The 12,119-nt window shown below is 44.6% G+C and overlaps 1 protein-coding gene across 1 annotated transcript in view; it reads left to right on the top strand.

The window, feature by feature from the left end:
• Positions 1–12,119, top strand: part of LOC119927401 — a 45,475-nt gene that overhangs the window by 1,035 nt on the left and 32,321 nt on the right. The gene's annotated exons all lie outside the window — the stretch shown is intronic.

Raw genomic sequence — 12,119 nt, 5'->3', positions numbered from 1 at the left:
TCTGGTGACCTGGATGGGGTCAATCAATCAATCAATCAATCGTATTTATTGAGCGCTTACTATATGCAGAGCACTGTACTAAGCGCTTGGGAAGTACAAATTGGCAACATATAGAGACAGTCCCTACCCAACAGTGGGCCTGGAGTCTTTCCACGCACTCTCACAGCCCAGAAAACCCAGGCCCAAACCAGAATGCTCCGTGCTGGCCCCCTTCAACTTAATACTTACCTTATCCTGTCTTGCTTCCTGCACCGGCCTCCTTGCTGACAGCCCTGCCTCCTGTCTCCCCCTACTCCAATCCGATCAATCAATTGTTATTTACTGAGCACTTACTGTGTGTGGAGCCCTGTACTAAGCGCTTGGGAGAGGACACTACAACATAGTTGGTGAAATATCCTCCGCCCACAAAGAGGTAGCGGCCTAGATGGGGAGACAGACATTGCTATAAATAAATTCATTCATTCACTCAATCATATTTATTGAGCACTTACTGTGCGCAGAGCACTGTACTAAGCGCTTGGGAAGTACAAGATGGCAACATATAGAGACGGTCCCAACCCAACAGCGGGCTCACGGTCTATCTAAATGATAGATAGTTGAAGCCCACGGTAAGGAGTTTTTTGATACTGAGGTGAATAGGCAACCAGTGGAGATTCTTGAAGAACGGGGAAACGTGGACTGACTCTTCTCCCCCTTCTAGACTATTTATTCTGATAGTTTGACACCTGTCTACATGTTTTATTTTGTTGTCGGACTCCCCCTTATAGACTATGAGCCCGTTGTTGGGTAGGGACCGTCTCTATATGTTGCCAACTTGGACTTCCCAAGTGCTTAGTACAGTGCTGTGCACACAGTAAGCGCTCAATAAATACGATTGATTGATTGATTGACGCTTATTGTAAAACATTGATCGAGGCAGCAGAGTGAATAATGTACTGCAGTGGGGAGACAAAGGAGGCTGATAAAGTAATCCTACTTCACTCTGCTGCTCAGGATCATTTTTCTAAAAAAAAAGCCCAATCCAAGAACATCCTGTGCTTCCCGTCCACTTCCGCATCAGAGAGAAACTTCTAATCGTCAGGTTTAAAGCACTCAGTCACTTTGCCCTACCCTCTCTCTCCTCGTTGAATTTCTACTATTCTGCTTCTGCTTCAGAGAAGCAGCCTGGCTCAGTGGAACGAGCCCGGGCTGGGGAGCCCGAGGTCATGGGTTCTAATCCCGGCTCCGCCACTTGTCAGCTGTGTGACTTTGGGCGAGTCGCTGCACTTCTCTGGGCCTCAGTGACCTCATCTGGAAAATGAGGATAAAGACGGTGAGCCCCACGTGGGACAACCGGATCACCTTGTATCCCTCCCAGCGCTTCGCACATAGTAAGCGCTTAACAAATACCAGCATTATTATTATTATTATTATTACATGAGCAGAGACAACAGAACAGGGTCACAGATTAGAGCCGGAGCTGCCCGGGTCCCGTTTGGTCCACCCGGCAGCTGCGGGCCAGCCTTCGGGGAAGGATCACAAGCGAGAGTGACGCTTCCTGAGATGGAGAGGGGACAATGTTTGGCATCGCGAACGTGGAGAAATGCTGTACAGACACACAATCCTAAAATGATTCTGGACATTTCTTTTTAATGACTATCATTCATTCATTCAGTCGTATTTATTGAGCGCTTACTGTGTGCAGAGCACTGTACTAGGCACTTGGGAAGTACAAGTTGGCAACATCTAGAGATGGTCCCTACCCAACAGCGGGCTCACGGTCTAGAAGGGGGAGACAGACAACAAAATAAAATGTATTGACAATATGTTAATAATAAAAATAATAGATAATAAACAATAATAAACAATAGTAAAATAAATAGAATACGTACAAATAAAATAAATAAATAAATAAATAGATAGATAGACTACAGGTTGGAGAAGAACTACTTTGAAACGTTTGCCTACCAAACGGGCCCACTGGTTTTAAAAGCAGTAATTATCAAAACTATTGGCTTTGCTATTTTATCAGAGGGAAAGAGCTCGACGCCCCGCTTTCCGTCGGCGGCATTTATCGGGTACGCCCACAGGCGTCAACTTTGCTCTGTGATCGCAGGGCCGAGGAGGGCAGAGGTATATTAGGGGTGATGCAGAACGGGAGGGGGACGAACTTCAGATCACGACACCGCCTGGGCGGTTATCCGGCCCCCACCGACAACTCGTAGACTTTATAAGAACTCGGGACGAAAGAGGTGAGGGGTCCAGTAGGCGGAGCGAGTAACTTCTGTTTTCAAAGAGCTTGTGGTATTATTACACAACAACTGAATTCAATCATTTATGATTTCTTCTCGTTTAAGAACCCTATAGCACATATTTTGAGATCATCTGTCCTCCCACCAGAGACTTCCCAGTGTTCTAGCTTCGACAATCAGAGTGCAGAGCCCTGAGGGTGAGGGGTTTTCACTGAGTTTCCATCATTAAGTCCGTTAGTTATCAGTGAGCAGTTACCACGTGCAGAGCACTGTATCGAGTGCATGGGAAAGTTCAATCTAAACTCTCCTGCGTGACACATCACTTAACACCGCTGTGCTTCGGTTTCTTCACCTGGAAAATGAGGATTCACCACCTGTTTCCCTTCCTACCTAGACTATGAGCCCCATGACCTGATTATCTAACCCCCAGTGCTTGCTGACACATAGCAAGCACCACAGTTATAATGATTGCTACTTTTTTTATAATGGCATTTATTCAGCACTTACTACATGCAAAGCACTGTTCAAGGCGCTGATACACCAATACATACAACAATATGTATGCTCCGTACAACAATGCTGGTAGAACCATTTCCTGCACAAAAAGAGCAGAGGGGTGACGGGCATTGATATAAAGAAATAAATTATTGATATGTACACGAGTGCAACCCCTCTTAAGGTCGCACTTGGAGAGTTTCCAGTCCTCTACCAGTCTCGGCTACGGGAGGGAGAGTCAAGCAGAGGCCTGCCCGTTGCGTTCCTAGCTTGGGCAGTGGCTAGCGAGTGGAAGGCCATATGCTACGAGTCAAAACTCACCCACGCTGGGCAGCAGCGTCACAGGAGAGAGTCGAGGGCAGAGACTCAGTTTACTGCGCAGAAGGAAGCAGGGGTAAACCACTTCCATATTTTTACCAAGAAAACTCTATGGATTCACTACCAGAACGACTGCGGATGGAGAGAGGGGTGTCTATCGTGTCGCTATGGGTCGGAACCGACTCGACGGCATAAGACAAGACACTCAGAAGGGCGAGGGAGTAGGGGAAGAGAGAGATTAGTTATGGAAGGGCTGTTAGAGGAGATACGGTTTGGATAAGGTTTGGAAGGTGGGGAGAATGGCGGTCTGAAGTAGCTTCGGGGGCAAGGAATTCCAGCTCCGAGGGTGGAGAGGGGCAGGGAGTCGTCACTGGGACAACTGAGACCAAGGCAAAGAAAGTGGATGTTAGAGGAGAGAAGTTCGTGGATTGGTTTGTAATCAGAAATCAGCAGGGTGAATGACAGCATTTAATGATAGCATTTATGTGCAAAGCACCGCTCTAAGCACTGAAGCAGCAGGGGCCCAGCTGCTTGACTGCTTTAAAGCGGATGAATTTCCTTTGAAATTTCAAATTTAAAGCGGATAAATGTATTTATGTGGCGGGCCCTGAAACACGATCTTGGGAAATATACAGTGAGTAACTGCTGTTTTCAAAGAGCTTGTGGTATTATGATATAGCAGCTGAATTCAATCAATTAGTCCAGTGCTCTGCACACAGTAAGAGCTCAATAATAATAATAATGATGGCATTTGTTAAGCACTTACTATGTGCCAAGCACTGTTCAAAGCACTGGGGGGGATACAAGGTGATCAGGTTGTCCCACGTGGTGCTCACAGTCTTCATCCCCATTTTACAGATGAGGTAACTGAGGCTCCGAGAAGTTAAGTGATTTGCCCAAGGTCACACAGCAGACATAATAATAACAATAATAATAATAATAATAATAATAGCATTTATTAAGCGCTTACTGTGTGCAAAGCACTGTTCTAAGCGCTGGGGAGGTTACAAGGTGATCAGGTGGTCCCACATGGGGCTCCCAGTCTTAATCCCCATTTTCCAGGTGAGGTGACTGAGGCCCAGAGAAGTGAAGTGACTTGCCCGAAGTCACACAGCTGACAAGTGGCAGAGCCGGGATTCGAACCCATGACCTCTGACTCCAAAGCCCGTGCTCTTTCCACTGAGCCACGCTGCTTCCCTCCACGCCGCTTAAATACGATTGAATGAATGAATTTACGATTTCTTCTCATTTAAGAACCCTGTAGCACATATTTTGAGATCGTCTGTCCTCCCACGGGAGAATTCCCAGTGTTCTAGCAGCGACAATCTGAGTGCAGAGCCCTGAGGGTGGAAATTGGGAGCGGTAATTGGGGAAGGCTCAGTCTCGGCCCTCTAGAATAGAAATTAACGAACCGGGCAGAAAATTGATGGCGTTGGAAGGGAGGTCCAGATATTAGATTCAAGAAGGCACCTGGGCGGCCAACTCGGGGCTCCCAGATATTAATAATAAGAATAGTTATTATTATTAATAATAATATTATTAATAAAATAATTAATAAAATAATTATTTTATTTTATTTGTACATACCTATTCCATTTATTTTATTTTGTTACTATGTTTGGTTTTGTTCTCTGCCTCCCCCTTTTAGACTGTGAGCCCACTGTTGGGTAGGGACGGTCTCTATGTGTTGCCAATTTGTACTTCCCAAGCGCTTAGTACAGTGCTCTGCACATAGTAAGCGCTCAATAAATACGATTGATTGATTGATTGATTGATTAATAGTAATAATAATAATAATAGCATTTATTAAGCACTTACTATGTGCAAAGCTGGGGAGGTTACAAGGTGATGAAGTGACTTGCCCAAGGTCCCCCAGTTGACAAGTGGCGGAGCCAGAATTCGAACCCATCACCTATTTATTTATTTATTTATTTATCTGTTTAGTTATCTATTTATTTATCTATTTATCTATCTATTTATTTATTTATTTGTTTGTTTATCTATTTATCTTGTCCATATCTATTCTATTTATTTTATTTTGCTAGTATGTTTGGTTTTGTTCTCTGTCTCCCCCTTTTCGACTGTGAGCCCGCTGTTGGGTAGGGACTGCCTCTATATGTTGCCAACTTGTACTTCCCAAGCGCTTAGTACAGTGCCCTGCACACAGTAAGCGCTCAATAAATACGATTGATGATGATGTATATATGTTTGTACATATTTATTACTCTATTTATTTTACTTGTACATATCTATTCTATTTATTTTATTTTGTTAGTATGTTTGGTTTTGTTCTCCATCTCCCCCTTTTAGCCTGTGAGCCCACTGTTGGGTAGGGACCGTCTCTAGATGTTGCCAATTTGTACTTCCCAAGCGCTTAGTACAGTGCTCTGCACATAGTAAGCGCTCAATAAATACGATTGATGATGATGATGATGAGGTTGTCCCACGTGGGGCTCGCACTTTTCAACCCCATTTGACAGATGAGGGAACTGAGGCCCGGAGAAGTGAAGTGACTTGCCCAAAGTCTCACAGCTGACAGTTGGCGGAGCCGGGATCTGAACCCAGGACCCCCGACTCCAAAGCCCGGGCTCTTTCCGCTGAGCCGCGCTGCTTCTCTTATTACATTCAAGAAGACACCTGGGCATCTGGGGAGGTGGGCAGCATGGCCGTCTGAAAGGGGAGTGGGCTGTCCCCCCCCTAGGGCTTCACTAAATTTGCTATGGAGGAGAAAATCCTGGTCATCATCATCATCATCATCATCAATCGTATTTATTGAGCGCTTACTATGTGCAGAGCACTGTACTAAGCGCTTGGGAAGTACAAATTGGCGACATATAGAGACGGTCCCTACCCGACAGTGGGCTCACAGTCTAAAAGGGGGAGACAGGGAAGAAAACCAAACATACTAACAAAATAAAATAGAATAGATATGTACAAGCAAAATAAATAAATAAATAGGTGATGGGTTCGAATCCCGGCTCTGCCACTTGTCAACTGGGGGACCTTGGGCAAGTCACTTTACTTTTCTGTGCCTCAGTCTCCTCATCTGTCAAATGGGGATGAAGAGTGTGAGCCCCCCGGGGAGGGGGGGAACCCCCTGATCCCCTTATAACCTCCCCAGCGCTTCGAACGGTGCTCGGCACAGAGTCAGCGCGGAACAACCACCGCCCCGATGACGATTATCGGTGCGTCCTGCGGGTTCACAAATCAAAAACTTCACCAACAGGCTGCGCGTTCCCTCGGGATACTGCCTTATTCGCCCCCATTTTGTCCCAAATGGCACCGGGGGTCCCCGAGCGTTCCCAAAGCGGGGAATTCCACGAGTCAAAACTAGTCCAACAGGATCCTGGGAAAATCCTGTACCTCGGGGCAGGGACCCACTGGGAAAAGGCAGCCAGGGACCAAAAAGGCCTTCATCCGATCGCTCCGGCTCATTCCATCCCAGCTCCGCCTCAGGTCGGATGGATGATTTCCTGTCAGCTCCTTGTGGGCAGGGAATGTCACTGTCTATTGTTGTATCGTACTTGTAGAGCTCAGCGCTCTGCGCACAGTAAGCGCTCAATAAATACGATTGATGATGATGATGATGATGAATTCATCGAGCTTAATAATAATAATGGTATTTGTTAAGCGCTTACTATGTGCCCAGCACCGTTCTGAGCGCTGGGATAGATACGCGGTTACCGGGTTGTCCCGCGTGGGGCTCACAGTCTTGAGAAGCGGCACGGCTTGGTGGAAAAAACATGAGCTTGCGAGGCAAAGGTCGTGGGTTCGAATCCCGACTCTGCCACTTGCCACTCGTGTGACTTCGGGCAAGTCACTTCGCTTCCCTGGGCCTCGGTCACCTCATCTGTAAAACGGGGACCAAGACCGCGCGCCCCCCCCGTGGGACAATCCCATCACCTTGTATCTACCCCAGCGCTTCGAACAGGAGCCCGGCACGTAGTGAGCGCCTAACAAACGCCATCATTGTTATTATTAGCATTACTGATCCCCATTTCAATCAATCAATCAATCAATCGTATTTATTGAGCGCTTACTATGTGCAGAGCACTGTACTAAGCGCTTGGGAAGTACAAATTGGCATCACATAGAGACAGTCCCTACCCAACAGTGGGCTCACAGTCTAAAAGGGGGAGACAGAGAACAGAACCAAACATACCAACAAAATAAAATAAGTAGGATAGAAATGTACAAGTAAAATAAATAAATAAATAAATAAATAGAGTAATAAATATGTACAACCATATATACATATATACAGGTGCTGTGGGGAAGGGAAGGAGGTAAGACGGGGGGATGGAGAGGGGGACGAGGGGGAGAGGAAAGAAGGGGCTCAGTCTGGGAAGGCCTCCTGGAGGAGGTGAGCTCTCAGCAGGGCCTTGAAGGGAGGAAGAGAGCTTGAAATTTCTGTACTCCAGGGGCTTTGGAAGTCAAATAGCGCCGGGGTTTGGCGGTCGTTAGAAGGGAAGTGATTTCGCCCATCAGAAATGGCTTTTGCTGGAGAGGATCGCACCCCGGGACAGAAACAGAATTTCCCCAGGGCCAAAAAGCCTAGAACAGTGCTTTGCGCATAGTAAGCGCTTAAGAAATGCCATTATAAAAAAAAAAAGCCTGAGCCAGATTTCTCCTGACTGCTCTCCCCGCGGCGGGCCGATTTGGGAAGGGACAACTCTTTATTTAAAAAGTAAGCAGCGTGGCTCAGTGGAAAGAGCCCGGGCTTGGGAGTCAGAGGTCGTGGGTTCTAATCCCGACTCCGTCGCTTGTCAGCCGGGTGACTCTGGGCAAGTCACTAAACTTCTCTGTGCCTCAGGTACCTCTAATAAATAAACAGACTACAGGTTGGAGAAGAACTACTTACGAACAAAATAAAATAAATAGAATAAATGTGTACAAATAAACTAAATTAATTAATAGAACAATAAATAAATGAAAGAGTAATAAATCTGTACAAGCATATATACATATATACAGGTCCTGCGGGGAGGGGAAGGTGGTAAGGCGGGGGGGAGTAATATGTACAAATAAAATAAATGAATAAAAATAGAGTAATAAATCCATGCAAACATATATACATATATACAGGTGCTGCGGGGAGGGGAAGGTGGTAAGGCGGGGGGAGTAATATGTACAAATAAAATCAATGAAAATAGAGTCATAAATCCGTACAAACATACAGGTGCTGTGGGGAGGGGAAGGAGGTAAGGCGGGGGGAGTAATATGTACAAATAAAATAAATAAATAAAAATAGGGTAATAAATCTGTACAAACATACAGGTGCTGTGGGGAGGGGAAGGAGGTAAGGCGGGGGGAGTAATATGTACAAATAAAATAAATAAATAAAAATAGAGTAATAAATCTGTACAAACATACAGGTGCTGTGGGGAGGGGAAGGAGGTAAGGCAGGGGGAGTAATATGTACAAATAAAATAAATAAATAAAAATAGAGTAATAAATCTGTACAAACATACGTACATATATACAGGTGCTGTGGGGAGGGGAAGAGTAAAATAATTCAGAATTATCAGCCTCATTTCCTACCCCTACAGAGAGAACCCTGCCCGTCCCCCGCCGCCAAAAAAAAGGAAAGGCCTTGCCCATCCGCCCCGGGTAAAGCTGGGCAGGACGGGAAGGGGCTTTACGTCGCATTGGCTGCTGCCCACAACCATTCGTTCATTCAATTATTCATTCATTCATTCATTCGATCGTATTTATTGAGCGCTTACTGTGTGCCGAGCACTGTACTAAGTGCTTGGGAAGTCCAAGTTGGCAACATCTAGAGACGGTCCCTACCCAACGGCGGGCTCACAGTCTAGAAGGGGGAGACGGACAACGAAACGAAACATATTATTCATTGAATCGTATTTATCGAGCTGTGCTGTACTGAGCGCTTGGACAGTACAGTTCGGCAACGGAGAGAATCCCTACCCAACAACAGGCCTCCCACCAATCAATCAATCGATGGTATTTATTGAGCAATTCGTCATCATCATCATCAATTGTATTTATTGAGCGCTTACCATGTGCAGAGCACTGTACTAAGCGCTTGGGAAGTACAAATTGGCAACATATAGAGACGGTCCCTACCCAACAGTGGGCTCACAGTCTAAAAGAAAGTACTATGCTAAGCGCTGGGGAGGTTACAAGGTAATCAGGTTGTCCCACAGGGAGCTCACAGTCTTAATCCCCATTTTACAGATGAAGTAACTAAGCAATTAATATTCATTCATTCATTCATTCAATCGTATTTTCAGTGGTATTTATTGAGCAATTAATATTCATTCAATCATATTTATTGAGCGCTTACTGTGTGCAGAGCACTGTATTAAGCGCTTGCGAAGTAGAAGTCCCAACATCTAGAGACGGTCCCTACCCAACGGCGGGCTCACAGTCTAGAAGGGGGAGACAGAGAACAAAACAAAACATATTATTCATTCGATCGTATTTATTGAGCGCTTACTGTGTGCCGAGCACTGTACTAAGCGCTTGGGAAGTCCAAGTCGGCAACATCTAGAGACGACGGTCCCTACCCAACGGCGGGCTCACAGTCTAGAAGGGGGAGACGGACAACAAAACGAAACATATTATTCATTCAATCGTATTTATCGAGCTGTGTGCAGAGCGCTGTACTAAGCGCTTGGAAAGTACAGTTCATCAACGGAGAGAATCCCTACTCAACAACAGGCCTCCCACCAATCAATCAATGGTATTTATTGAGCAATTAATATTCACTCATTCATTCATTCAATCGTATTTTCAGTGGTATTTATTGAGCAATTAATATTCATTCAATCGTATTTATTGAGCGCTTACTGTGTGCCGAGCACTGTACTAAGCGCTTGGGAAGTCCAAGTTGGCAACATCTAGAGACGGTCCCTACCCAACGGCGGGCTCACAGTCTAGAAGGGGGAGACAGACAACGAAACAAACCATATTATTCATTCAATTGTACTTATCAAGCTGTGTGCAGAGCGCTGTACTGAGCGCTTGGAAAGTACAGTTCGGCAACGGAGAGAATCCCTACCCAACAACAGGCCTCCCACCAATCAATCAATCGATGGTATTTATTGAGCAATTCATCATCATCATCATCTCGTATTTATTGAGCGCTTACTATGTGCAGAGCACTGTACTAAGCGCTTGGGAAGTACAAATTGGCAACATATAGAGACAGTCCCTACCCAACAGTGGGCTCACAGTCTAAAAGGAAGTACTATGCTAAGCGCTGGGGAGGTTACAAGGTAATCAGGTTGTCCCACAGGGAGCTCACAGTCTTAATCCCCATTTTACAGATGAAGTAACTAAGCAATTAATATTCATTCATTCATTCATTCAATCGTATTTTCAGTGGTATTCATTGAGCAATTAAGATTCATTCAATCGTATTTATTGAGTGCTTACTGTGTGCCGAGCACTGTACTAAGCGCTTGGGAAGTCCAAGTTGGCAACATCTAGAGACGACGGTCCCTACCCAACGGCGGGCTCACAGTCTAGAAGGGGGAGACAGAGAACAAAACAAAACATATTATTCATTCAATCGTATTTATCGAGCTGTGTGCAGAGCGCTGTACTGAGCGCTTGGAAAGTACAGTTTGGCAACGGAGAGAATCCCTACCCAACAACAGGCCTCCCACCAATCAATCAATCAATGGTATATATTGAGCAATTAATATTCATTCATTCATTCAATCGTATTTTCAGTGGTATTTATTGAGCAATTAAGATTCATTCAATCGTATTTATTGAGCGCTTACTGTGTGCCGAGCACTGTACTAAGCGCTTGGGAAGTCCAAGTCGGCAACATCTAGAGACGGTCCCTACCCGACAGTGGGCTCACAGTCTAGAAGGGGGAGACAGACAACAAAACCAAACATGGGAACAAAATAAAAGAAATAGAATGAATACGTACAAATAAAATAAATAAATAAATAGACTACAGGTTGGAGAACTACTTATGAACAAAATAAAATAAATAGAATAAATGTGTACAAATAAAATAAATTAATTAATAGAGCAATAAATCCGTACGAACATATATACAGGTGCTGTGGGGAGGGGAAGGTGGTAAGGCGGGCGGGGAGTAATATGTACAAATAAAATAAATAAATAAAAATAGAGTAATAAATCCGTACAAGCATATATACATATATACAGGTCCTGTGGGGAGGGAACGGTGGTAAGGCAGGGGGGAGTAATATGTACAAATAAAATAAATAAATAAAAATAGAGTAATAAATCCGTACTAACGTATATACAGGTGCTGTGGGGAGGGGAAGATGGTAAGGTGGGGGAGAGTAATATGTACAAATAAAATAAATAAATAAAAATCGAGTAATAAATCTGTACAAACATATATACAGGTGCTGTAGGGAGGGGAAGGTGGTAAGGCGGGGGGAGTAATATGTACAAATAAAATAAATGAAAATAGAGTAATAAATCCGTACAAACATATATACATATATACAGGTGCTGTGGGGAGGGGAAGGTGGTAAGGCAGGGGGGAGTAATATGTACAAATAAAATAAATAAAAATAGAGTCATAAATCTGTACAAACATACAGGTGCTGTGGGGAGGGGAAGGAGGTAAGGCAGGGGGAGTAATATGTACAAAAAAATAAATAAATAAAAATAGAGTAATAAATCTGTACAAACATATGTACATATATACAGGTGCTGTGGGGAGGGGAAGAGTAAAATAATTCAGAATTATCAGACCCATTTCCTGCCCATACGGAGAGAACCCTGCCCGTCCCCCGCCGTCAAAAAAAAGGAAAGGCCTTGCCCATCCCCTGGTTTAATTAATTATCAATCCAAGGATGCGACGACACATTAAGAGGTCCACAATAATGCAGTTTAAGGGATCGCATTTACACCGGCGCGGGGTCCGCAGAGCCAAGTCCACCGGCCTAAACCCTCCAACATTCCTTGACTGTCCTCAGGGTGTTCAGTCAGTGGGCATCCATGCCTCTGATAATAATAATAATTATAATAATATTAATTATATTATTAATTTGTTAAGCGCTTACTATGTGCGAAGAACCATTCTAAGCGCTGGAGGGATACGAGGTGATCAGG

The sequence above is a fragment of the Tachyglossus aculeatus genome, chromosome 4, assembly GCF_015852505.1.
Source record: "Tachyglossus aculeatus isolate mTacAcu1 chromosome 4, mTacAcu1.pri, whole genome shotgun sequence".
Classification (NCBI taxonomy): domain Eukaryota; kingdom Metazoa; phylum Chordata; class Mammalia; order Monotremata; family Tachyglossidae; genus Tachyglossus; species Tachyglossus aculeatus.
This window is presented reverse-complemented; position numbering and strand designations above follow the sequence as displayed.